We start from the raw sequence: 25,369 nt of genomic DNA, 5'->3' as shown, positions 1-25,369 counted from the left end.
CTGCTGTGCTTTGACATCTGAGCTCTGTGGAAAACGATCTCAATACAATTCTGAAAAACGCGACTCCCAGAACGCCAGCCGAACAAGTCTCCACAGCCGAAGCGCTGTGTCTCTTTTCAGCTGGCGATAAACCTTTCCTCGATCCTTTGCGGACTTGTAAAACTGTTCATGATCAGAATAAAAAACGCTCACGCTAATACACAAGCACCACAGAGATGGAGGGTGAGATGGGGCCTCATTTAGGACAGCATACCACCGCTTAATTCTGTCTTATTAACAAGCATTGCCGCTACAACGGCATCTCTCCTGTCAAACTTCCTCCTGACGTGTTTGACAGGATCTGGGCCGTGGTGAACAGTGGGAAAGACGCCCTGTGGAGAGTGAGGACCATGGGGCTGTTCAAAGGCATCGAGGTCCCAGTCAAGGCAGCAGGTAGCCTGGCCCTGTTCATCACCCGAGAGAACTATTACCTCAGAGATCTGTGGAGAGAAAGGAGGGAGGAAGCAGAAAATCTGTGGGAAATAGAGAGCATAGGTCAATATCTCAAGAAACTGTGAAAAACATTATCATGTTTAAGTAAAGAATGTGATTTACACCAGAAAAAAAGAAATTGTTGCTATGTAACTGGTACCATGTCAAAATGTAATGAGATGTGATCATATATACTGTTTTAAATATGTATATTAATGTAAAGCTTTCTAATTTGTGATGTCCTATATTTTTTTGTGAACTTTTAAAAGTTCTTAAAAAATCGATTCACCCAGGGCGAGGCTCTACTGGATAATTTCTGGTAGTGGGGGACTGCGTTCGCGCTCTCCCCTGATGTGCTTGGTCCAATATCAGATACGGAAGAGTTACGACACCACGTGCTGCGATAGGATCCCAGTTCGAAAGCCACTGCTGGTTCGCGGTTTCTTTTAGTTAGAGGTCCAGAGAAGCATTTCAAGCTGGTTACACTACTTCTTCCGGACATTCATTCCCTTTTCAAAGTCAGTCGTTTTGCTGTAGTCTGCATTATTAAGGCCAATTTATTTGGTCATGGGGGCCTCGGTACTGTATGCTAATTCTCAAGACAGTTTCACCCGTTTTCTGATTGCTAGGTTCTGTACCAGTGCAGACATGTCAAACAGTGAATGGCTGTACCTCTATTGTATCTGTGCTCAATGAATGAAATCAGTAATAAATGAATATATGTATAGTTATACGAAAAACAAGTGGTTTATCGACTCATCTTCATTTGCAGATTTAGAGGCAGCTTCGATATTCGTTTTACAAACGGGTTTTTTTTTATATGGGTCACACACATGCCATAGCAACAAAACATTTCTAGAGATGAGGCTATAGATCACCTTTCCATCCTCCAGGTTTTCCTCCCAAAGCCTACGGCACCAACGGCGATCCCTGCTGGCCAAGAGAGCAAAAGCTTGCAGCACCTGGTATTCCCAGGAAGTCTCCCATCCAAGTACTAACCAGGCCCAACCCTGCTTAGCTTCCAAGATCAGATGAGATCAGGCACATTCAGGGTGGTGTGGCCACAAGGAAAAGCCATCGTGCCTAACTCGCTACTTGAAGCTGTGTGTGGCTGGGGCTCTGTGCCCCCCGAGCAGGACTGAAGGATCGTTCGTGTGCAACTCTTTGGAAAGGAGCCTCTTTCCAAATCGCATTGCGTACCTGGATGTTGGCGAATGTGCTCCCTTGTGTTGGCTTGTCCCGCACTTGAGGAGAACAAACAAACTGCACGGAGGAGCACAAGGCAAGTCTTCACAAGACAAAAACCTCCAGTGCACAGCACTCTGAAAACATTTCTGGGCTGTCGCGTGTTTATTTCAGCACATAAAGCGCACCAGTCCAACACGTCGGCCGGGCACACGGCGCCTCCGCACTCTTGTGGCCTTGCGGCGTCAGAGCAAGAGGCTCCTTCTCGCTGCCTTTCCGCTGTGTTGCAGAGCCCCGAGAGGGAACCTGGAGCGCACACTTTGTGGGGGGCGGGGGACCGCGTTCGCGCTCTGCCCCCTGTCTCTTGCGCGAGTACTAAATCTCACGGCGCCAGCCAGCAGCCAGGAGACAAGTACAATATCGCGGGACAGGGGGGCCTCGTCATTGATTGTTACATATGAGACGGGGATTAGGAGGAGACCCCGACTGATTGGTAAAGGGGAACACTAACACCAGAGAGACACCCCCGGAGTCTCTTTTTGAGAGACGCCCTGGTATTTCTTAATGGCCAAGGAGGGTCGGGACCTGGGTTTTATGCCTCCCCCGAAGGACGGCGCCTGTTTGTGCAGCAGAGTGTCGCCATCAGGATGCTGGGGCATAAGAAAGCCACACAGACCGCAGGGTGAGTGCTCCCTACTGGTCCCAGTCACACCTCTTGTAGGAGCAGCAGCAACCTGAGCTTTTCTGGGGGGAATCTCCCATCCGGGTGCCGGCTAGGCTCACACCTGCTGGGTTGCCGTGGGTGAGCCCAGTCGAGAGTCGCAGGGTGAGATCTAGTCACCGGGGAGAAACGATACAAGCGAAGGATTACTCGGCTCCCAGCACTTGAAAAGACCGACAAATGACTCGTTCCCGCCGGAGCTGAATGTACCTGCATGTGTCGTGTCGTCTACTTCCCCCGCCCCGCTGTGTTTGCTGTATTGTCTTAGAAGCTGGCCCCCGAGACGAGACGGGCTGTTCCTGTGCCCCAATTAACACTTTACAGGTGCCATTCCCCGGCATTGTGGCCATTGTCGGTGGTCACACGCGATAAGATAAGGTGGAGGAGAGCGGGGCATGCCCAGCGCCAGAGATTCAAGGAGGGGGCTGTGCGAGGTGAGGTGAGGTGCGACACGCCGGAGCCCCGACGCTGCTAATGCGGAGCACTTGTTGAACTGGCATTGAAAGGACATGTGCGCACGGAGCGAGCCTTCCCTGCGGCGGAGCGTGGAAACTTTCTCCCCGCGCTGCAGGAGTTGTGTGCGCTGCAGCGGTGCCGAGAGAACAGCACAGAAGGCAGCAGTCTCTGGAGAGCGGGTAAGAGACGGAGCCTTGTGGGCAGGCGAGCAGGCCCATTTTTTGGAAATTGCTTAAAAGGCTCCGGTGTTTGTTCGGTGTGTGGCAGGCACACGACGCAAGCTTGCGTAGCGATTTGTGGGTCTGGTGTTATGCAAATGAGGCCAAATTGCATCCCGGGACATGCTGCGAATGCGCATTGGCGACTGCAGATGTGTAGGAAACGGCGCGCTCGTTTTCTCGTTTTGCCCACCCTTTTGAGTGTTAGTGTGGCGTGTGAGTGTGCGAAAGAGTGGGCCCAGCAGGAGGCAGTGGCTTGCGGGGCGAGTAGCTGGCCTAGGCTGCGCGCTTTGTGCTGTGGCTGTGGGCCGCTTGCAGGGCCTTATATAACTTATACTTACCTGGCAGGGGAGATACCTTGATCATCCTGTAGGTGGAGTAGTTGGATTGTTTTCTTGTTTTGTGGAAGCAGTGTTTGTTTTGCAGTTTACGAAATGGCAACTTTTGTATCCCGCAAGAATGCTGTGCGTTTTGAGCTTTTGGATGACCTCTTCATGGATCGCATGCAGTTCAGCAGAAAAGTGTTGCAGAAGGAACTTGGCTTTGAACCTCGGCACTTGGATTTCATCTTCGCTCTCCCAGGTCAGAAAGCATTTGAGGTTGTTTTTGCTACCTATTCTCTGTTTGAACGATGTGTGGATGTGTTTGAGGCAAAAAGAGGGAAAGTTCCTGCCCTTGAGAAGATCAACTTGCAGCCTCTGACACAGAGAGAGGAAAACGGTGCATGTTGTTATGTTCTCGGATCTGGCAAAGACGGAGGACATTCACACCTGGCTTAACCAGTACTGCACTGTCCACCATGGAACTGAGGTTAGAGATGTTGACAGTATAAAAACAGGAGCAAGGAAATTTGAGGTTCGTTTGCTACCGGACAATGTAAATGGAGGCTTAAGGCACCTGCCCTCTACAATCCGGCTGGGCGCCTGCAATGGCTATGTTTTTTATGTGGGACAACCAAAGGTGTGTCAGCGCTGTGGTGCTGTGGGACACCTGGCATCGTCCTGCACTGTGAAATGCTGCATGACCTGTGGCAAACAGGGACATTTAGCCTCTGACTGTTCAATGCTGCCAAATTGCAATTTATGTGGCTTGGAAAGACACGTTTTTAAGAACTGCCCTCACGCCTACGCCAATAAACTCAAAATGAGAAAGGATGAGGCAGTGCTTGTTTCAGCCAAACCGGCCTGAAAATCCAAAGCAAATAACAAGTCAAACAAAGAACCCTTGTTGGACAAAGACTCTCAGCCTCCAGCCAGGATCAGTCCTGCTGTGGCTCCGGGGCCGGTGGAAGAGAAATCCACTACGCCCCCACAACTGCAGACTGCACCAGACAAGCACGAGGGTTTGAAAACCCCCGAGAACAGCGAGGACCCCTCCCCCACTCCTGCTCCTCAGAACGAGGGCCAGTGTGGGGCCTCCTGGTGGAGCGGGTCCAGCCAGTCCATCACGGAGGATCTGCAGCAGCTGGTGGGTGAGGGGGAAGAGGAGACTGGTGCATCGGCTGCACCCCTTTCCCCTCAGTGCTCCCAGGAGCTGGACTTGAGGAAAAGGAAAAATGACTCTGTTTTCTCCCCGAGCGAGGAGGAAGGAGAGCATGGTGATGGGGACAGCTGGAACCCCTCCACCCCTCCCTCTACCCCCTTCCCTGAAATGGACTCCGTGAACCCTATTACTGCTGCCACCCTGATGAAGGCTCATTCAGAGGATGGCTGGCAGGAAATTGGTAAGAAGAAAAAGTAAAAGAAGTCAATCAATAGAGGTATAAAAGCTTTGAAGATAGGTGGGATAAAGGGCCTTCTGATTGGTCAGGGGACAATAACAACAGAACCTCTGGCGTGGCCATTCTTTTCAAAGGATGGGCATTCAAATTGAAAAGTATTCAGAGGGTCATAGATGGCAGGTTGCTGTGTGTGGATGTGGAATGGGGGACCGTTAACCTGCGTCTAATCAATGTGTATTGTCCTACTGACGTTGGAGGAAGGGTGGAGCTACTCAAAGCACTCTCTCCCCTATTGTTATGTAGCACAGACGTGATAGTGGGAGGGGATTTTAATTGTATCTTAGAGCACACAGATAGGCAGTCTAGCTCTCCGATAAAATTGGATTCCAGCTCACTGGCCCTGCAAAACTTAGTTCAAGACTTTAAACTCTCAGACACATATAGATGTATATATCCCACAACAGCAGGATATACATGGTCAGGGAGGAATAGCAGCTCCAGAATTGACTATTGCTTTGTCTCAGAGAGAGTGAAAGTTGTTGGGGTCACTCTTCAGCCTGTCTTCTTCTCAGATCATCAGGCTTTAGGGTGTAGAGTGGAACTCCAGGGCGGGACTGTCTTTGGCCCAGGCCTCTGGAAACTCAACACAAAGCTGCTAGAGAATGAGGGGGTAGTATCCCGCTACAAGGAGAAACTATCACAGTGGCTGTCCTTGCAGTGTCTGTACGAGTCAGTAGGAGAGTGGTGGGAGGAGGTGAAGGTGAGGACAAAGGCCTTTTTCATGGCTGAGGGAAGGAAGGCTGCTGCCAGACGGAGAAGAGTGCTAGCCAGGAAACAGAGGCAGCTGCAGCGTCTCTACACGAGACAGTGGCTTCGATGTGCTCGAGGATATCACCCTTTTAAAAAAGGATGTCCGGAGCATAGCGGAAGAAAGTAGTCGAGGAGTGCTGTTAAGAAGCAGAGTGCAGTTCTTGGAAGAAAATGAGAAGTGTACTTGCTTCTTTTTCAGGAAAGTGGTAGGCTCCAATTCTGTCATGGAAAGTGTAGTTGATGAGGAGGGAAGAGAGAGAACAGAGCCGAGTGCTATCCTCTCCTGCATCGAGGCCTTCTTGTCACAGACGTCCAAGGGGACTAACCGTGGGGAGCAGGAGGGCGGAAAAAGACCCATATGCTTAGCGGCGATACGGGAAAAAGGCCCGGGCTCATTAGTGCAAAGAGTTCAGGAATGCCGTATAGAAACCTGTGCCCTCAGGGAGCGGACGTGGGGCGCCCTGGTGCTAGGCGGGTCTCAGGACATCCGAACGTCAGTGCTGAGTGAGGACAGAGTGCAAGACCCTGAAATATTTAGCCAAGGGAAAGAGAGGGACAGGAAGGACAGCAGACCAGAAACTAGGGATAGGACATAGAAGGACCGCCCTCTGGCTGCAGAGGGCGTGACACTTGTACTCAAGACTGTACAGCTCTACAGAGGTAAAGGATGAAGAAATTCATTTTTTTACCTCAAAGCTAGAAAACGTTTTGAGTGAAGAAGATAGGGAAGTACTTGAGGGGGATTTGACAGTAGAAGAGCTGAGAGGCTATGGAGAGCTTACAGAAGGGGAAAACGCCGGGTGCTGACAGGCTCCCTAAAGGGGTGTCTGCTTTTACTACTTGCACGAATGAAGGCAAAAAAAAAGCCAATCGATGTGAACGAACGGCGCTTTACAGAGGAGTACTGCCTGACTGGATCGTTGATGAACGACAGAGGCCACTCCGACCTCTTCTCGGTTTTCTTCAATGACTTAATAAGGATCTTCTTCACATTCGCCCATGCAGGGGAAGCCAGTTACACCAAAGCAAACGCAGGAAAGTGCATTTCAAGCAGAGACCAGGAGGGACTTGTTTACACCGACAGTGGGCGGAGAATGGAACAATGCGCCCAGCCCTGTTGCTGGAGCCGATTCTTGATGAGCTCTTGGGCTCACTAAGAGGCCCCCGCTGGATGCTAATCTTTCTGTTGTTCTTGCAGGTCCTGCGCTGCTTTTGAGCCGACAGAGCTCGTCCTGGTTTGCCGGCACAGCCCAATTGCAAATGATCGGCTCCGCGTACAGAAGGAACGTGCGTTTGGTACAAGAGTGCACGAAGGCACCGTAAATACATTGGGAACAAATGACCGGTTGCTCAAGACCTCTGTGAAGTACAGGAGCGTGCAACACGAGGCTGTTTCCGCCCGGTCTCGAACCGGGGACCTTTCGCGTGTTAGCCGCTATACTACGGAAACCTGAAGGGACCGCTGCTGGTGTCTCGCTTGCGTTTCGGGCTGAGAAAGGGACGCGTCACTTTAGGCAGGGGGCGCTGGAGAGAGGAACAAAGGGCGCGATGAAACAAAATACCGAAACCCGGGATCTTTAGATCTTCAGTCTAATGCTCTCCCAACTGAGCTATTTCGGCGGTGCGCAAAGCCCACAGCCACCTGCTCCAGCCTTCCTGTGTTGTGGCATGAGCGCACCAAGAGTAGCGGGAGAGTGTTGCAGGAACGTCACTCAGAAGGAAAGCCACCCAGCTGCGCCCTCTGAGCTCTGTCCAGCGCATCTTCCTCGCATTGACTCCTGCCTGCGACGGGCAGGAAACAATTAGCAAGAACAGAACGACACCCCATGGGTGTCTCATGACCGCACCTTAGGTTGTGACAAGTGCAGGTGTGAGGGGTTGACGGGCTACTTTGGAGCAGAGCTTGGGCGGAGGGGGGGCGGGAAAGCAGACAAAGAGGTGACACCTCAAGGTCTGCACGATCACAGCTCTCCGCCGCCCCAGGCTTCCGCTCGATAAGCTACTGGACACACCCGCCCCTCCTCACACAGACCGTGGAAAAGCCCCCGAGTGGGAGGGCTCGCTCTTCCTCCCAGGAGCTCTTGGACACGACGCCCAGACAGGGCGCGGGGAGCCGCCGCCTGCAAACACGGCTCCAGGCAGGACTCCACTCCGCAGGAGCCGCAGAGCAGAGGAGATGAGGGCAGCTTAGCTCCTGTGCAGAGACCTGAGCTGTTGTTGCTGTGGATGCTGTCTTTTCTGCACTCGGGGTAGGACATCAGGAAGCACATTGAAGCGCTGCGACATGCACTGTACAGATCCCGCCACTACTGGGCCCGATTTCCCCGGATCGAAACCGGGCAGAAACAGGCCCGTTTCGTTTGTTGCACGCACACTGTTTAGGGATTCGCCTAGCGCTGTGATCGAACAGACCCACTCACCTCTTAGTGTGGCGGGTCTGCACAGTGCATGTCACAGCGCATCCTGCTTTCACTTCAATGCATGTCCTGATGAACCCTGGTCTCCCGCGTGACAGGTGGGGATACTTGCCACTATACTAACGAGGAAGACATCGCTCTCTGCTTAGTGTGCAAAACACTTACTTGCAGCATTGTGGGTGCTGTGGTTTAAATGCTATTGGTTTGTGAACAGAATACCCCTATCCCAGTACATTGTGCCACATTAAATAAACACACGAGAAAAAGAGATTCAGAACGCAAAGCTGTGTCAGTGTTCTGTGTAAAAAATCGGTTTGAACATCATGGGAGCTGTTTTTAATAAGCTGCTGAGTAAAGAATATTTTAATCTTCTTGCTGTCAGTAGTATTTTGCATATAGTTGACTCTTACCTGAATGAAAACAGGACGTAAAGGAAGGGTTTCAGAATTCAGACAAAGCTTTATTCCCGTGCTTACAGTCTGGGTAATTGGAGACTGCACAGTTATGCTTCCTATGGTCATATACGGGTTTTTCGCATGAAGCCGTATTGAACAGTATTTCTCGCGTTGTGAACTTGTGTATACAGCGGTCCCCCGGGTTCCAGTTAGTGCGTAATTACTCATCGATGAAAAACCGGAGGTTTAAAAAAAGATAATTAGCTCACTGATACTTTGATGTAGAGGCTGTGGAAATATCCACGTCGTGGTCTTTAAAATGCATTTGGTTTGAAGGCGTTCTGTGCTTCCGTTGCGAAGATATGGACAAAAGAATATTCGTGCTTGGTCCAAAAAATGTAATATAAACGAAAAAGTAAAGGCTGAGAAAGCATTCACAATGTATTTTATGCACAAAGCAAGTATTCTCGCGATTCTAAGAGGTTTCGTGTAAACGCTACAGGCGTGCCAAAATCGTTTTCGAACTTCAAGCTAACTTTACCCCGGTCTGGTACCATAGGTCACGTACAGTAGCTTAAAATCCCAGTCATGTTTTTTTTTCTATCTTGTGGTACATAACGTACCATTTCGGACTATCACAAAGGGCTTGATTTCGTTAAATGCATGTATTCATTTCCTTTCTGGAAAACTTGTATTTCAAGAAATTCACACAGCTTGCGAGAAATTAAATTCAATTCTTGATTATCAGTGCAGAAGAAATATTGCCAGCTGGCAAAAAAATATTTTTTTTTAATCGGAAAGTTGTGATGTGAGACACGAACCCACCATTCCGTCTGTGTGGCGCATTCGGTTGTTAACTGAAAAGTCGGTGGTTTGAGTCCACCAAAGGACAGGTTTCTGTTGCGATGTAAACATTGTCTTCGCAAAGGTCGATTGGATTTCTCAGCGAAACCTTTACCATTTTAATATTTGCAGGAAATGCGAGTGCTTAACAGGTGTCAGAATTACCGGGAAATGTCCAGTTACTGTATGCCCAACATCGCAACTCCCCAGAAAACCATATTCACCCAAGAAAAGAGTTGAAGGATCTGATGAGGTTAGTTATGAAAGTTATGAAAGGAAGTTGATGTGGAGCTGTTAGCCGTAAAAACTCCTTAATGTCCTTAATGTCTTTGATGTTGTCATCAGCGATAAACTGCATTCAGCAAAGATAAAAAGAAAATTATCTTTGCTTACTGCCCTGTCTTTCTCACACCTGAAGAAGGCTCCACAGCCGAAACATTGTGATTCTTTTCTTCTCTTTTCAGCAGGAATAGTCCTTTACTTGTTCCTTTGCAGCCTACGCATGCTGACGCAGCTACCCACCCGATATCTAACATTCTATAATCACAACTATGAATGTCCACTTTGGGTATTTTTTCCATGATTATTTATTATTATTATTTATTCTGTCATTGAAGCATATTTTATGTCATACTGAAGTGTCATAATCACTGAAAAAATATTGTTTTCATTTAGAAAGTAAGAAAATGATAAATCACTAGGAATTGCATTTAGCCTATTCTGATCTAGATTTTCTATATACTTTAACATGCCATGTTCACAATGTCACAACTCATAAATGAAACAGTGAAGTGTTGTAATTACAAATGTACATAGTGCCGGGACATTGAGATGTTTTGGTAATGAGGAAGGAGGGACATGCAATGTTCACAGGGTCAAATTTATAAAACGCTACAGTAAAATTTCTTGTATTTCGGGATTATGAGAGCCTGTTACATTGTGTCTCACACCTCAGTGTCAGAATTTTGAGACATTTTTATAACCAGGGGTAGGTTCATAGCAATAAGCAGAAAGTGCGATCATCCTTTGCTCATCCTCGGTTAACCATATATTCTCATATGCCATGTTCTGAATGTCCCATTTAAAACTGCTATATTAAAATTAAGACTTTTTATGATCAGAAGGCAAGGTTGTGGTAAATATGCATAAAGTGCAAGTGAACTTATGTTTTGCCTTTGTCTTGTTATTGTGAGTTTTGAAAATTGGTTTTCGATTTTCTGAAATGTGTTTCACACAAAAATGCAATTTGGATAGTCACTACTTATATATTCCCCTTTACTGAGGATATGTACAGTAATCCATCCCGATTAGTACTTTTAAAAATTACTGTAGAGAGCCATCAGAAAGGGAATGAAAACTTGCATTAAACAAAATCAAGCTGCATGTAATCATCCATAGTGATACATTTTGTAAGACAAGACAGGAAGAAAGACACTGCTGGGATTTGAACGCAGAATCTCCTGTTTAATAGGAAAACACTTTAACCAAATCAGCCAAGATGCTGTCAGAGTATTAACATCATGTCTGCATCAGTGATTACAGCTGACTATCGCTGGAGGACAGTGAAGTCAGCCTGCATAATGAGGGGGAAGAGACTGACCTCTGTGATGCACTATAGAGTTACACTAACCTTCTATCCAACTGTTCTATGCTGCATTCTATCCTAGTTGTAAATATTGGTTTCCGTGCGTGTAATATTCCTTTTTTTGTCAAATATTTTCAAGCACAAATTTTGCCGTTGAAAATAAGCCTTGTGGTTTTCAATGTTGTGATCCTTTTCCCCCAGTGTCACCCAAATTGATACACTGTGCTTTGGCAATTCTTCAGGCGATATTGTTTAGAGGAGCTCAGTTGAATTAGTTTGCGTATATAAAGTATTTCTTTTCCCTTTAATCCTTTAAAACATATTACATTTTCAAAACATTGTATCTTTCTTCCTACTAATTGTAGCGGCAATGCTTGTTAATAAGACAGAATTAAGTGTTGCTGTGCTTTCCCAAATGAGGCCCCATCTCTCTCTTCATCTCTGTGGTGCAGCCACAGAGAAGCTATTCAGGCAGGCTGATTTAAAGATGTTTTCTTTTGATAAGGGACAGCTCCCAAATGGGAATGCATTTAGCTAAGCCTGGCTATCATGATCAATGGGCATCCATTGGCGCCTATCTGTCTAGGGAGTGCCAGATGGACATCTGGACTGCATTCCTAAGTGTCAGGAGTAAGTGACTCATATCTCACCTTGATCAACCAATCAGGGACTGGTAGGGCAGAGTAACCCACGTGGGTCTCTGATGCCCATGAAACTTTCATCCAATAAACGAGCTGAAGTTCCTCCAGGTAAAAACAGGCAACACAAAGCTCCAAGACTATTCTAAAGGGAATTCAAAGGAGAATTCCAGGGCGGGACGGCCTAGGAGCAGAAAGGCTCCCAAGGGCAGAACATTCTCGCAGCGCGCCTCCTGACCATCCTGAGACTCAGCCTGGACAACCACGGAACGGCCAGTGTGTCCGAGTGCCAGAACTTTGCTTTGTTCTAAGTGTCGAGAGCGGAGGTAGCCAGAGAGTAACCAAAGGATCCACCCGAGGTTAGCACCAGCAGCAAGCCTCGTGAACAGGTCGGAACTGTGGACAGCTGAATCACTATTCAGAACTATCGCTTCATCAGGAACGAACTGGTCTTCTTCCTGACTTGCTGGGACCCACAGTCATCTTTTCTCCTGTGCACAAACTTCGCTAGTTTCAGCCAAAACTAACTAGCCGGTCTTCAGAGAGCATCAGCAGCGCAACGTCTCAAGCCACACAGCACAGCCATGCACGGAGCCATTGAGCCCGCAAGAGACCTAAATCCCCAGAGATTGGATGAGTATTCCACTTCACTGCATTACTGCTCGATAATTCAATTGTTATCCCAACCAGTTGATATCAATTTAATTCCTAAGAGTTATGTTCTTGTTTTGAGTATCTAATGTAGAAGTTTTAAACAAGTTCAATTACGATTCTAAATGAATGATATACTGAACGTATGTCCTCTTGATATGTGTAACTGTAACTGAATGAATATATATCTTTTGTATTCTGATAACCTTTACGATAAGATCTGTTAAGTTTACATGCATATTCCATATATTGATAAATGTATCCTCGTGTATTAGTACCTGTGTGTGCGTTTTTTGAGTTATATTGCATGGTTGGATTCTAAGACCATTAAAAGAATCAATTTTGTGATTTACTGCCACAATTAATAATTGTCCCAGTAAATGCCCAAACCCCTACAGAACTGGTGCCTCGTGAGAGCACACTACAACAGTGTGTGATCTCCTGTCCCAGCCTGAGGAGCAGACAGCGAGCCTGTCTCTCAATAATAATAATACAGTGTGTCATTTCCTGCCCCAACCAGAGGAACAGACAGTGAGCATGTCTCTCAACAATAATATAAATAAACTGTGTGATCTCCTGTCCCAGCCTGAGGAACAGTCAGCCCGTCTCTCAATAATAATCCTAATAATAATAAGTTTTCCTATCAGTTTTCCTATTCACCACCACACCCCCGTCTCATCCTACTTAAGCACATGTCTTTCCCTACCTCCTTGCTCAGTATTGGTTTCCCTTTCGAGCTTCCTGGTTGCCCTACTCCTTCTTCTACCTAGTGTTCTTCTTGGCTTTCCGTTTACGGTTTTTCCCCTTTTGACTACAGCTTTTCGGATCACGGCTTGGCTTCGTTACTCACGCTCTGTTTTGGATCTCTGGCTACCCCTGGACTATCGGATTGCTCTATTGTCTACGATTTCGGATCACGCTTTGACTTCGGTAACTCGTTCCCTTTTGGATCTCTGGCTTCCCCTGGACTCTCGGCTCGTTCCTTCGACTACGGCTTTCTTTGGATCACGGCTTGGCTTTGTCAGCTCCTGCAAGTGGGTTCTCTCACTGGTTTCGGTTTCTCTTACCGAATCCGTAACATATACGATGTGTGATCTCCTGTCCCAACCTGAGGATCAGACAGGAGTGAGCCAGTCTCTCAATAATAATAATACAGTGTGTGACTTCCTTTCCCAGCCTGAGGAAAAGACAGTGAGCCTGTCTCTCAATAATAATAATACAGTGTGTGTCTTCCTGTCCCAGCCTGAGGAGCAGACAGCGAGCCTGTCTCTCAATAATAATTATACAGTGTGTCATTTCCTGTCCCAGCCTGAGGAACAGACAGTGATCCTGTCTCTCAATAATAATAGAACAGTGTGTGATCTCAAGTCCCAGCCAGAGGAACAGACAGTGAGCCTGTATCTCAATAATAATAATAATAATAATAATAATAATAATAATAATAATACAGTGTGTGATCTCCTGTCCCAGCCTGGGGAACACTGAGCCTGTCTCTCAAAACTAATAATACAGTGTGTCATTTCCTGCCCCCGCCAGAGGAATAGACAGTGAGCATGTCTCTAAACAATAATATTAATAAACTATGTGATCTCCTGTCCCAGCATGAGGAACAGACAGTGAGCTTGTCTCTCAATAATAATACAGTGTGTGATCTTCTGTCCCAGTCTGGGGAATAGAAAGTGAGCCTGTCTCTCAGTTATAATAATATAGTATGTGATCCACTGTCCCAGCCTGAGGAACAGACAGGAGTGAGCCCGTCTCTCAATAATAATACAGTGTGTGATCTCTTGTCCCAACCTGAGGAACAGACAGGAGTGAGCCAGTCTCTCAATAATAATAAAGCAGATTATGATCTCCTGTCCCAGCCTGAGGAACAGACAGTGAGCCTGTCTCTCAAAAATAATAATACAGTGTGTGACCTCCTCTCCCAGTCAGGCGAGTCAGGCGCCATGGCTTTCGATTGCGGCCACACCACCCTTAATGTGCCCGATCTTGTCTGATGTCAGAAGCTAAGCATGGTTGGGCCTGGTTAGTACTTGGGTGAGAGACCACCTGGGAATACCAGGTGCTGCAAGCTCTTACTCTCTCAGCCAGCAGAGGTTGCCATTGGTGCCGTAGACTTTGGGAGGAAAATTTGGAGGATGGAAAGTTGATCTATAGCCTCATCTCTAGAGGTGTTTTGTTGCTATGGCATGTGTGTGACCCATATAAAAAAAAAAACCGTTTGTAAAACGAATATCGAAGCTGCCTCTAAATCTGCAAATGAAGATGAGTCGATAAACCACTTGTTTTTCGTATAACTATACATATATTCATTTATTACTGATTTCATTCATTGAGCACAGATACAATAGAGGTACAGCCATTCACTGTTTGACATGTCTGCACTGGTACAGAACCTAGCAATCAGAAAACGGGTGAAACTGTCTTGAGAATTAGCATACAGTACCGAGGCCCCCATGACCAAATAAATTGGCCTTAATAATGCAGACTACAGCAAAACGACTGACTTTGAAAAGGGAATGAATGTCCGGAAGGAGTAGTGTAACCAGCTTGAAATGCTTCTCCGGACCTCTAACTAAAAGAAACCGCGAACCAGCAGTGGCTTTCGAACTGGGATCCTATCGCAGCACGTGGTGTCGTAACTCTTCCATATCTGATATTGGACCAAGCACATCAGGGGAGAGCGCAAACGCAGTCCCCCACTACCAGAAATTATGCAGTCGAGATTCCCACATTTGGGGAATTCGCAGGGGTCAGCACAGCCGGAGTGCAATGGCCAAGCCTCGCCCTGGGTGAATCGATGTTTTAAGAACTTTATTTTCTTTTCACAAAAAAATACAGGACATCACAAATTAGAAAGCTTTACATTAATATACATACTTAAAACAGTATATATGATCACATCTCATTACATTTTGACACGGTACCAGTTACATAGCAACAATTTCTTTTTTTCTGGTGTAAATCACATTCTTTACTTAAACATGATAATGTTTTTCACAGTTTCTTGAGATATTGACCTATGCTCTCTATTTCCCACAGATTTTCTGCTTCCTTCCTCCTTTCTCTCAAAAGATCTCTGAGGTAATAGTTCTCTCGGGTGATGAACAGGGCCAGGCTACCTGCTGCCTTGACTGGGACCTCGATGCCTTTGAACAGCCCCATGTTCCTCACTCTCCACAGGGCGTCTTTCCCACTGTTCACCACGGCCCAGATCCTGTCAAACACGTCAGGAGGAAGTTTGACAGGAGAGATGCCGTTGTAGCGGCAATGCTTGTTAATTAGACAGAATTAAGTGGTGGTATGCTGTCCTAAATGAGGCCCCATCTCACCCTCCATCTCTGTGGTGCTTGTGTATTAGCGTGAGCGTTTTTTATTCTGATCAGGAACAGTTTTACAAGTCCGCAAAGGATCGAGGAAAGGTTTATCGCCAGCTGAAAAGAGACACAGCGCTTCGGCTGTGGAGACTTGTTCGGCTGGCGTTCGGGGAGTCGCGTTTTTCAGAATTGTATTGAGATCGTTTTCCACAGAGCTCAGATGTCAAAGCACAGCAGCAGCTCTCCACAGCGATCCTCTATAGCGCCCTTTCTCCCGCAGCTCCGTCCTCATTGGAAGGAAGCAAGAGTGAAAGGCTGAAGTGAAATACAGATGCAGCCATTCAAAATGAGCGTTAAAAACCCGCGGTTCAGTAACCAACCCGCAGGGCACCGTAGGGCACCGCGGTAAGTGATTGGCTGGCCAAAATGACCGACAGGGGCACTCGTGGTGCATTGGTTGGTAGTGAAAAGATTTAATCTTTAAATGTCTTTACTGTGCACGTTTCAATCCGCTTAGTTTTGAATATTTATATGGAATTTTACCACTAAAGGGAAATTTTAGTAGCTGAGCATAAAAAGAAGAGGAGCATAACACATCTGAAGGTCATAAACGATATTAATTTAGGAACATAAACATTACTGTATGTACATAAACTGTACTGTGTATGGCTGGTCTTGAAACTGTCCAATCCCTAGTTCATCAAGCATTTACCCCCCTCTCTGGGTGTCTGATTTGCCGCCATCTTTAACTGTTCGGTGTCCGAATCGGAGTAGCTACGTGTACGAAATAAAGTTAATCCCAACTACAAAACATATATTTTTGTGGTAAGAGGGCGCAAAACATCAGTATTTACTGCTATTAATTACTGTACGATTTATAGTTGAAATCTGAGCCTAGATATAAAGTTAGATATAAAGTTAAAATCTTGACAAAGCAATGTAGGAAATACAGAGAAAATAAATCCTTTCTGACATCTAAAATCAGTTTCTATCAAGGTCTCTAAAACGAACAAGAAAAAGAGGATTTTCGGAGGGCAATTACGCTGTGTTTATATAGAATAACTGATTTATGAGCAATCTAATTTCTTGTTCGTTTAAAACAGTGAAATGTCAGCCGCAAAAGATCGCACTCTCTCTGCCTGTCATAGACGTTCAGGAAAGGCTGAATGAAGTCATGTCAAGTACAATAATTCGGTGATCAATAATAACAGTTGTAGGACAGTATATAAGGAGGATAAGGATTTTGAAGTTGACTCGAAATCTGATAGGTAACCAGTGCAAGGACTTGAAAACAGGTATAATGCATCCCTGATAGGATTCTTGCTGTCATATTCTGAACATATTGAAGATTGCTCAGTGTGGATTTAATTTCCCCAGTGAACAGGATGTGCATTTATTAATTCTAGAAAAAAAGCCTTTCTTGATTTCTCTAGTTCTTAGTTTCTCTAGTTCCCTTTAAAATAAACTATTATTCCACAATGCAGAGTATTACATGGCCAGTATTTACACATGATATTTGTGATTTAAAGAAATTAACACAAGCAGCTTTTGGAGATTTAAGTGTTGGCTGAGTTATTGCAGGATAAAAGACTAGAGATATTGGCAAGATGAAGATAATTTGGGGAAAGCTGAGGAATACACTTATAACAAGAACACTTCCTAATCGGGTTAGGCATACTTTTGATGAAGATGATGAAGTTAACAGACTATATGTTTACATAGATACTGAAATAAGGATTAGAATATACACAAAGCACTGAAATCTTTCGAGCTAATGATCAGGTGACCCGAGAGAGAGCGAGAGAAACACCAAGGGGTGCGGAACCAGGGAACTATTTACATGGAAAACGGGCGATCTCCCCAGACTGTCCGCCCGTTTCACTGTTACCTGGATACCTCTTTATTTAGAACTCACTAACACTGATTTTTAGTTTAGAAGGATTCAAGTAGGGTTTTAGATGAAAGGCAGCGACCTTAATCAAGCCCAAATCATAATTGAACTCATTCAGAGCCTACAATACATTTTAGCGTTTCATTCTGAGCAGAAGACCCTCACACCTGAAGAAGGCTTACGTTTTCTCTCTTGTCTTTTAAGCATGTGTACAATGTGTAATACAATTACAATGTGTAATTACAATGCTGTAATACAATTTGAATCGTATGAGTGTGGGGGGGGGAGGGGGAGGTGTCTTTCGCTGGAAATCTCGCCTGCTTCTACTTTACGAGTACAACCCCCTCTCTGCCGGAGTGCTGGCTGTGACGAATTAAACCGGTTTCACAGGTTTCAATCACAGACCATGTGACATGGGAGTCAGGAAACTAACACACAGCGCCACCGGATTTGATAACGCTATAAAAACGCTATAAAATAATGTGACTAGGCACAGAACAAGTTTACAGCACAGTACAATAATAAATGCTGACCATGACTTTAGAAGCATAAATTGCCTTACACTCAATTTAAACACAAGCTGTCTTTAGCCCTCTAAGCTGGTTCATACAGAAATGTAGATATCCAGGCTCAGAACACACAGCTTCATTAGCGAATACATATGCAGGACAACTAGAGAAGACGTTTTACAGAGGATGGATTTTTAGAAACATCCCATCAGTGACATCACTGAAGTCAACTCCTAGGTACTGTAACTGTCGTGTGGATAGTTTCACAAGAATCAGACAAAGGTTTAAGCATCGCTTGTTCTAGATAAAACTGCAAAAAAAAACAACAACCCATAATGTACTTCTTTGCGGCTCTGTTTGCCCAAATCATATATTCACAATGTGAAATTTAGAAAATAATATTACGTAACCAAAATCCGCAATATGGAAACAGAACCTGTGTAATTGTTGATAGATGATGTACTCGTAACATTTTTACAAGACGAACTACAACATTTAATAAATGACTTGTATGTACTTGATATCTCTAATCAATCCACGGCGACATTGTTAAAGCAGAGTCCCAGTAAAACGAAACTAAAACACCCTGGGCATACCGTTTCGCGCTTCTTACTAGTTGCTCAAAAGTAATTTGACCGTATGAAATGCATAATATAAACCTAGAAACATATACGTGAGCAGTATTTACGTACTGTAGTATCGGTGTTAAGACATACCTCTCAAATACTGTAAATCAAGTTAAAAATATCTCAAGACCGATTCTGGTCATAATGAAACCTTGTTTCGTGTATGTTTTCTTTAAAGTACCGAGACCAGCCATAAACTGTATGTTTATGTTCCAAAATTAATATCGTTTATGGCCTTCACACGCGTTGCAGTATGCTCCTATTCTTTTTATGCTCAGCTACTAAGATTTCCCTTCAGTGGTAAAATTAGATATGAATATTCAATACTTAAACGGGCACAGTTAAGACATTAAATATACATATACATACTGTATACAGTACAGTTTTCATACAGTAATATGTTTATGTTCCTAAATCAATCTCTTTTATGAGCATGTGAAAGGCATGGTGAATCGATTCTCAAAAATTACTGTACTTTGCATGATTGGAAACAAATGCGTGATTGCGAAATGCTGTGGTGTTACTTTTACAAAGACGGTCAATGAAAAAAAGAATGTTGACCAGGGCAATACTTTGAGTTTACACTTACAGCTTGTCCAAGGTCATTCATTATTAATACTATTAGTAATATCTTCGTTAAAGACTTTGATGGCCACAGCTCAAACATGAGAGGTTGAGCTTTATTAGCTCCACCTTGCCGAAATTCCGGATACTATTGTAACTAGCGGTATTTACCGGTAACTCGCGGTATTTACCGGTAACTTGCGGTAGACTGCGTACAGCGTACCGGAAAATAATGCGGTATCGCCCACGCATTTTGAATGGCTGCATCTGTATGTCCCCCAGCTCTGAGCCCATTGGGCCTACTGGTGTGACCAGAGCTGAAGCGTCGCTATGCTGATAGGGGTCAGTTCGGCTTTTCTGTTGGAATGAACAGGGGGGTTACATGATGGTGCTGTCTGTGGTCTGGCTGTCCTGCTGGTCTGGATGAGGGGTGCGTAGTGTGGTGCAGGTACTTGTCCCATCCTGCTCTTGGTCCAGGTTGGAGGGTTGCACTGATTCTGAGTCTTGTTAGCTGGTATGGATGGGTTTGGGGGTGTTGATACCAGAGTGGTCCGGGGGGGGTGCAGGTGTCTCGGGGGCATTCTTGTTTTTCTGTGAGTTCAGGTTGATTCTGTTGGTTTTGCCACGAATCTCCCTCATGCAGGCAAGCGCTCCCGCATTCCTACGAGCTCTCCCCGTACCAAACGTGCACGTGTCAATCAGTCCTCTGCTTAAACCCTCATCTGTCCCCCGGTCATTGCTCACGATTGAGATTCTCTCCCGGAGCTTACGTACTAACTACACCTTTGCCTTACTACGACTTCTCCCCTGGACCTCGACCCCGCTTTTCCGACTATCGCTTTAGCCACTCGATTTTGTACCTTCGCCTGTTTTACGCTTTCTCGGATCCTGACCCAAGCCTGTCTCTTTTATGCCTCTGTCTACCGACGCAACTTCTACGCCTTCCCGGACTCCGACCCCTGCCAGTCCCTCGACTACGCCTTCGCCTGTCGATTCTGTGCCTATGCTTGTACTACGCCTTCCCGGACTCGGACCCCTGCCTGTTTACTCCGATTATGCCTGTGTCTCACGCCAACCCTACCAAGGGCACCGCATTGGATCCCTATCCTCAGCAGTCAGCCCCTGCGTGACAGGTTCTGAGTGTCTTGGTTACATCCATTTGTGTGTATAGATGAAAAAGCTATTGAAGAGCACCCCCACACCCCCCACCCATCTCGGTGGAAGTTGCCATGTTCAAAAAATCCTAAAAAGATAATTAAAGTTGCACACAACAAAGCATGACTGTGAAAGGTCAGGAGGCCTGACTAGTGAGCACAACACTTGATTACAGTAAAAAAAAAATAAAGAAATGTTCTACAACTCAAAGCGAGGTTGTATAAGGTTAGGTGAAATGTCTGGTGTAAAACACCTGGTTGCAGCACTGTGGCTGTTGTGCTTGAAGAGCTATTGACTCGTGAATAGCACCCCCCTATCCCCATGTACCGCCTGTCTAATGGTGCCATATTGAAAACTTCATAAAAAAATAAAGAAAGGGGCCACAGCCACAGCAAGGTTGCATAAGGTTAGGGGGCCTTTGTGGTGTGTAAAACACTTAGTTTCAGCAGTGTGGCTGTTGTATTTGAAATTCTATTGAGCCATGAAGACGACCCACCTGTCCCAGTGTATTACCTGTAGTGTTGTCTTCAAAAAATCGTAAAAAAATAAAGAAAGGTGCCACAGCCACAGCAAGGTTGTATAAGGTTAGGGGGCTAGACTGGTGTGTAAAACACTTGGTTTCAGCAGTTGTATTTGAAATGCTATTGAGCCATGAAGACGACCCCCCTATCCCAGTGTCTTACCTGTACTGTTTACCTTTACCTGTAAATCATAAAAAATAAAGGTTCCACAACCCAAAACAAAGCTGGGAAAAGTCAGAGGACCTGCTTAGTGTGCAAAACACTTACTTGCAGCATTGTGGGTGCTGTGGTTTAAATGCTATTGGTTTGTGAACAGAATACCCCTATACCAGTGCATTGTGCCACATTAAATAAAAGCACGAGAAAAAGAGATTCAGAACACAAAGCTGTGTCAGTGTTCTGTGTAAAAAGTCGGTTTGAACATCATGGGAGCTGTTTTTAATAAGCTGCTGAGAAAAGAATATTTTAAACTTCCTGCTGTCAGTAGTATTGTCAATATAGTTGAACCACACCTGAATGAAAATAGAACGTAAAGGAAGGGTTTCAGAAATCAAACTAAGCTTTATTCCCGTGCTTACAGTCTGGCTAATTGGAGACTGCGCTGTTCTGCTTCCTATGGTCATATATGGGTTTTTCGCACGAAGCCGTATTGAACAGTATTTCTCGCGTTGTGAACGTGTGCACACAGCAGTCCCCGGGTTCCAGTTAGTGTGTAATTACGCATCGATGAAAAACCGGAGGTTTTAAAAAAGATGATTAGCTCACTGATAGTTTGGTGTAGAGGCTGTGGAAATAACCACAAGTTGTGGTCTTTAAAATGCATTTGGTTTGAAGGCGTTCTGTGCTTCCATTGCAAAGATATGGACAAGAGAAAATGTGAGCATGGTCAAAAAAATGTCATAAAAATGACAAAGTGAAGGCTGAGAAAGCATTCACAATGTATTTTATACACAAAGCATGTGTTTTTGTAACTCTAAGAGATTTCGCGAAAGCGCTACAGGCATGCCAAAATCGTTTTCAAACTTCAAGCTAACTTTACCCCGGTACAGGCGTGCTGGTCTCTGGAGAGAGAGCACGGTCCATCAGCGCACTCCAAAAGGCACTGGAAACAGCTGAATTGCATTGGCGAAGCTCAGCACTGGGCCGCTGGGCACGGTTTACAACCGTTTCCGTAGTGTAGTGGTTATCATGTTCGTTTCACACGCGAATGGTCCCCAGTTCGAGACCAAGTGGAAACAGCTGCTTCTTGCACGCTCCTGTACTTCATAGAGGTCTTGAGCGACCGGACATTTGTTCCCAATGTATTTCCGGTGCCTTCATGCACTCTTGTACCAAACGCACGTTCCTTCTGTATGCGGAGCCGATCATTTGTAATTGGGCTGTGCCGACAGACCAGGATGAGCTCTGTCGGCTCAAAAGCAGCGCAGGACCTGCAAGAACAACAGAAAGAATAGCATCCAGCGGGGGCCTCTTAGTGAGCCCAAGATCTCATCAAGAATCGGCTCCAGCAACAGGGCTGGGCACATTGTTCCATTCTCCGCCCACTCTCGGTGTAAACAAGTCCCTCCTGGTCTCTGCTTGAAATGCACTTTCCTGCGTTTGCTTTGGTGTAACTGGCTTCCCCTGCATGGGCAAATGTGAAGAAGATCCTTAGTAAGTCATTGAAGAAAACCGAGAAGAGGTCGGAGTGGCCTCTGTCGTTCATCAACGATCCAGTCAGGCAGTACTCCTCTGTAAAGCGCCGTTCGTTCACATCGATTGGCTTTTTTTTGCTTTCATTCGTGCAAGTAGTAAAAGCAGACGCCCCTATTCTGCCGTGACCCGGATTCGAACCGGGGTTGTTGCGGCCACAACGCAAAGTACTGACCACTATACGAACACGGCGAGTTACCGATACACACATGGCAGGGTGGAAAAGGCTGTGCTCTCTTCGTGTGACATAATTTGGAAAAGTCCTGACGTTGCATTTCAACTGAGCCCCAGTATACATCGACCCTTCGACACTCTGAGTGACAACTCTCTTGCGTGTTTTCTCATATTTATGTAGTTTGCTTGCATGATGCCGGGAACAGCATGGCTGTTCGCTGCCATATAGTCTAGCGGTTAGGGTTCCTGGTTTTCACCCAGGCGGCCCGGGTTCGACTCGGTTTTGCCTCCTGCTTTCCAAAAGATCAGCACCGTGTACGAAAGTGCCGCATTAAAACTACTCGAACGTGCAAAACGTGCGAGAAGAGGGGGCGCTTGTTTCCAATCGAAACTTCTCGCGTGTGAGACGAGCTGATCATCGCTGTGGGAGGGTTACTCTGGTAGACAGGGCTGACCTTCGGCAATAGGATTTATAGTCTCCAAGATGATATTTGCACTTTCTGGAGAGGCGATTTTCTCCACTTCAGTAGCCCGATTTCGTCGATTGCGTGGAGAGGGCTGTAGAATGTGGCGCCGCCTTTCCTGCTCCGTCCATGACAGGCGTGCTGGACTCTGGAGAGAGAGCACGGTCCATCAGCGCACTCCAATAAAGGCACTGGAAGCAGCTGAATCGCATTGGCGAAGCTCAGCACTGGGCCGCTGCACCACAGAGATGAACAGAGATGGGGCCTCATTTGGGAAGGCTCAGAACACTTAATTCTTTCTTATTAATAAGCCTCGCTGCTACAACACATATGCAGTTTGAGCAAGCATAAGACGATAACCAAGTACCACAAACTACCAGGCATCTAGTATCATTAGCAGTTCAGGTGGGGAGCTGCATCACCATGTGTAGGCTGCAAAGGAACAAGTAATAGGTCTATTCCATGCTTAAAAGAAAAGAAAGAAAACACAACATTTCAGCCGTGGAGCCCTCACACCTGAAGAAGCCTCCACGGCTGAAACGTTGTGTTTTCTTTCTTCTCTTTTCATCTAGTGTCATTAGCCTTTTAACAGTTCCTGTCAAAATAAAATAGAAATGGATAACATTCTAGAGAGAGTTTGAAATACCAAGGTACAATTTAAAACATATCTCTTCCACTACAACCACAATATTTTGGAGAGATCGTTGAACCTCACTGTTCTGACATGTCCGTTAGCCTCCGTCCTGCTTCAGCAATGAATGTGGCGGGGCACATTCTGAGGGAGATGAGGTCAATCAGGTGGCAGGAAAACCACGCTATGCTTTTTTTTGAGATCCTGAAAAGGAAAGAAGGGCCATGTATATGTGTGGAGCTGGATATGTTAATTGCAGGTGGCGTAGCAAATTCTGCTGAAGCCCCACTGCCTGGTGTGGACGGTAGCTGTGCATGTTGCAGCAGAATTGTGCATGTGAGATCAAGGGGGCATGTCATGTGTTTCAGCACTTCACTCCATTCAGTAGCACATGATTCCCTGAGTTCTTTGGATGACCTGTGGACTGATCTTTCACGATGAAGAATTCCTTAAGAAGAATAGATCTCGGCCCACCATCCCAATGCCTCCGTCTCAAAACAGCAACCTCCCACTGCCCTTAGTCTGCAAGGCAGTCCTTTCAAGTGTGATGACAATGCCGGGACCTTCGTTGCCTATTGTACGGGCTGAACTTTTGTGCTCATCAATTCAACGCTCTTTCCATCAACTCATCTTGTCTTTTGACGCTTCGTGTTTTGCGCTCCTTTGACTATCGGCATATCGGGTGACTGCAAACACTGAAGTTCTTGCTTACGGAGTGTGAAACATTGTTTTCAAGTGATCGCTGTTCTGTCATGTTGACGCCGAGTGAATCTTTCTTTGGCAACATGGGCAGGCTGACAGCAGTGCGAGCGAAAGTAATGGCAAATTTCTTGACTTATTTCTGAATGTGAATGTTCTTTAGAAAAGGGATGCGGCGTTGCTTCTCGCCCGTGTAAAGGTCACGCATTCCAGACGTGGTTATGAGCGAACAGTTGCCGCAAGTGTTTGAAAAGAGCAAGAGAGGAAGCAGCCCTGCCCCGTGTGAGGATCAAACTCAGGCCCTTCAAATGACGAGACTGACACACTACCAATTACGCCAACAAGCCCAGCTGCAGTACACACACCGGAAAGTTTGCCTCACATGGATTTCAGTCGCCCGTTCCCTAATCTTTAGACGCCCTCTGCTGAATGTCGCATTTGCCTTTTGATCTCACCGATACATTTTTGGTCTGTTTCTGTTGCGAGTCCGTCTTTCAGATCTCACCTAGCACAAGTCTCTGTGGCTGAAGTGGCCTCTCTGCTTCAGCATCATGCCCTCACTCAGCCATTAAAAATGTCACTCGGACTTCTGACATGCTGACATGAAATGTCAAGAGAGAGGGGCGGAGTGACGCTTAAGCCAGAGAGAAGATGAAAAGGGAGCGTACGATGCTCTCCATGCAAGGCGTGACCACAAGCTAAAGGACACCTTTCGGCACATCAAGCTCTAAGCACACACCTGGAGAATGTGGGAATTGATCCTGCTACCTCCCACATGCAAAGCAAGCGCTGTACCGTACAAGCCAACCCCCCTCGCGGGGACTTATGCCTCGGCGTCACCTAGTGCCGCTTGTTCCCCTCTTACCGGGCACAGTTCACTGCCCTTCGTCTGCAAGGCAGTCGTGTAATTGCGGCTTTCTTGACTTATTGATGAAGGTCTGACTGGACGAGCGAATTGCGCCTCTCCCCCATCCTCAAGCTCGCTGACAGATTGAAATGGAAAGGGCTGCTGT

At 46.0% G+C, this 25,369-nt stretch overlaps 2 non-coding genes and 1 pseudogene across 2 annotated transcripts; 1 reads left to right on the top strand and 2 right to left on the bottom strand.

The window, feature by feature from the left end:
- Positions 1-1,421: 1,421 nt before the first annotated feature.
- LOC148662777 (5S ribosomal RNA) lies at positions 1,422-1,540 on the bottom strand. The gene has a single exon (XR_015938410.1). It is a non-coding gene; the product is annotated as a 5S ribosomal RNA (ribosomal RNA).
- Positions 1,541-14,068: 12,528 nt separating this feature from the next.
- Positions 14,069-14,187, top strand: LOC148662776 (5S ribosomal RNA; annotated as a pseudogene).
- A 600-nt stretch (positions 14,188-14,787) lies between these two features.
- LOC148662775 (U1 spliceosomal RNA) lies at positions 14,788-14,952 on the bottom strand. The gene has a single exon (XR_015938266.1). It is a non-coding gene; the product is annotated as a U1 spliceosomal RNA (small nuclear RNA).
- Between the last annotated feature and the right edge of the window lie 10,417 nt (positions 14,953-25,369).

The sequence above is a fragment of the Lepisosteus platostomus genome, chromosome 5, assembly GCF_059453375.1.
Source record: "Lepisosteus platostomus isolate fLepPlt1 chromosome 5, fLepPlt1.hap1, whole genome shotgun sequence".
NCBI classification, from domain to species: domain Eukaryota; kingdom Metazoa; phylum Chordata; class Actinopteri; order Semionotiformes; family Lepisosteidae; genus Lepisosteus; species Lepisosteus platostomus.
This window is presented reverse-complemented; position numbering and strand designations above follow the sequence as displayed.